Source organism: Schistocerca cancellata, unplaced genomic scaffold (assembly GCF_023864275.1).
Source record: "Schistocerca cancellata isolate TAMUIC-IGC-003103 unplaced genomic scaffold, iqSchCanc2.1 HiC_scaffold_846, whole genome shotgun sequence".
Lineage (NCBI taxonomy): Eukaryota > Metazoa > Arthropoda > Insecta > Orthoptera > Acrididae > Schistocerca > Schistocerca cancellata.
In genome coordinates, this window is record NW_026046857.1 from 1 (window position 1) to 2500 (window position 2500).

The 2500-nt window shown below is 57.3% G+C and overlaps 1 non-coding gene across 1 annotated transcript in view; it reads left to right on the plus strand.

Annotated features, from left to right (window-relative positions):
• The first annotated feature begins 1517 nt into the window (after window positions 1-1517).
• The window catches only part of LOC126147101 (small subunit ribosomal RNA), a 1909-nt gene continuing 926 nt past the window's right edge, over window positions 1518-2500 (plus strand). The window contains exon 1 of the ribosomal RNA XR_007529985.1: window positions 1518-2500. This exon is cut by the window's right edge and continues 926 nt beyond it. This is a non-coding gene — a ribosomal RNA (small subunit ribosomal RNA).

The window sequence follows — 2500 nt, forward strand, 5'->3', positions numbered from 1 at the left end:
TAACCTAACCCAAGTTGTGCCTTAACCTAACCCAAGTTGTGCCTTAACCTAACCCAAGTTGTGCCTTAACCTAACCCAAGTTGTGCCTTAACCTAACCCAAGTTGTGCCTTACCCTGCTCTGTAATTGGCATATGACACGTTACAGTAATGTATTGTCCAACCGCAACCCGCTCAGAATGTTGTGTACACAGCTACGTGTCATCTCCCCATAACAGCTGCATTGCAGTGTGGTACGCCATAGAGACGTGTGGGAGTAATGGACGCAGTGGATGGCGATCAGCATGAGCCGTCTGTTCATGTAGTGGCGCGTGTATGCAGACGTAGTAGTCTCTTCTCACACAATGTGATAGCACGGTGCCCCGCGTTCCACATCTGCGACATGCTACAGAGGCCGGTTGACAGTTGGTCGCGCAGTGGACATCGCATACGTACGGGGGCACCTTCCACGTGCCCTCTAGTCGGGCACATTTTGTTGCGTGGATGTGAGCGGATGTAGTGTGTCTTGACACCTGACAGGCAGGCATGCAATAATAGTTGACTTTGCAAACGGGGATGGACGTGTACGTTTACTGGTGACGTTACGCAAATGAACAACTGGTAACCCGTTGTGGTGCGGTTGTCCTTGCTGGAGGTACATCTGTGAGGGCAACGATCGGTACAGCTACGAAGCGGTCCCCACCATACCAACGAACGTGAATGTGAATCTGGGTGTGAAGCGATACGCGGCTGTGGGTGGGTGGGACTGTCCCCGGCCGGTGAGGGGGGGCCGCCCGGCGTGCTGGCCGCGCGGTGCGTGGGCGCACGCGCTACAGCCGGCTGGTGGGGGCGCCCAGTGGCAGGCGCGCCGGCCGACGGACGCGGCAGGCGGCGCAGCTGCGCGCCGGGGCACCCTGCGCGCGGCGCCGTGCAGCCAAAGTGGGTCCTCGCCGGCCCGGTGCGAAGCGCGGTGGACATCTGCAGTGTGCTGGTCCGATTGAGGACTGTGTGCGTTGAGGATGCGCCGCCGCCCGGCACTCGGCGCCGCGACGCCGTCTGCTGCTCGGTCGCCCCAGCGGTTCTCGCTGGTGGTTTGTATCGCAGTTGTGCAGACGTGTTGGCACGTGCGCTGTGCTGGGAGAGTTCGCTTCGGCACCCACGTGGGGCCTTTGCCCTTCTGTGGCGCTGGCGTTGGAGCTGCCGGTCACCGTAGGTGGCGCGTGTTGTCTCCCGCCGGCAATGCCACGACAGCACGCTCCCGGGCCTCTGTCGGCAGCGGCAAGCTCAGTTGGGAGCACGGGTGGTCGCACCTAAAGCGTCTACTCGCCTAACTCCGGGCGATTGCGCCTCTCTCGAACCCGACCAAGTACTTAGGACGGCGCTGCGCGCCGCCGGGACCTGAGAGGGTTTCGAGGTGTATTGTGCAGGGGAGCTCAGCCTCCTCCTGTTTGCAGAATAATTGAGCGGACGCTTGCGTGTTCGCGCGGGCCTCTGGGACACACTCCCGGGCGGCCGGCTGCTCAGCTCTAGTTGACGCAGCTCCCTGGTTGATCCTGCCAGTAGTCATATGCTTGTCTCAAAGATTAAGCCATGCATGTCTCAGTACAAGCCGCATTAAGGTGAAACCGCGAATGGCTCATTAAATCAGTTATGGTTCCTTAGATCGTACCCACGTTACTTGGATAACTGTGGTAATTCTAGAGCTAATACATGCAAACAGAGTCCCGACCAGAGATGGAAGGGACGCTTTTATTAGATCAAAACCAATCGGTCGGCTCGTCCGGTCCGTTTGCCTTGGTGACTCTGAATAACTTTGGGCTGATCGCACGGTCCTCGTACCGGCGACGCATCTTTCAAATGTCTGCCTTATCAACTGTCGATGGTAGGTTCTGCGCCTACCATGGTTGTAACGGGTAACGGGGAATCAGGGTTCGATTCCGGAGAGGGAGCCTGAGAAACGGCTACCACATCCAAGGAAGGCAGCAGGCGCGCAAATTACCCACTCCCGGCACGGGGAGGTAGTGACGAAAAATAACGATACGGGACTCATCCGAGGCCCCGTAATCGGAATGAGTACACTTTAAATCCTTTAACGAGTATCTATTGGAGGGCAAGTCTGGTGCCAGCAGCCGCGGTAATTCCAGCTCCAATAGCGTATATTAAAGTTGTTGCGGTTAAAAAGCTCGTAGTTGGATTTGTGTCCCACGCTGTTGGTTCACCGCCCGTCGGTGTTTAACTGGCATGTATCGTGGGACGTCCTGCCGGTGGGGCGAGCCGAAGGCGTGCGACCGCCTCGTGCGTGTTCGTGCGTCCCGAGGCGGACCCCGTTGAAATCCTACCAAGGTGCTCTTTATTGAGTGTCTGGGTGGGCCGGCACGTTTACTTTGAACAAATTAGAGTGCTTAAAGCAGGCAAGCCCGCCTGAATACTGTGTGCATGGAATAATGGAATAGGACCTCGGTTCTATTTTGTTGGTTTTCGGAACCCGAGGTAATGATTAATAGGGACAGGCGGGGGCATTCG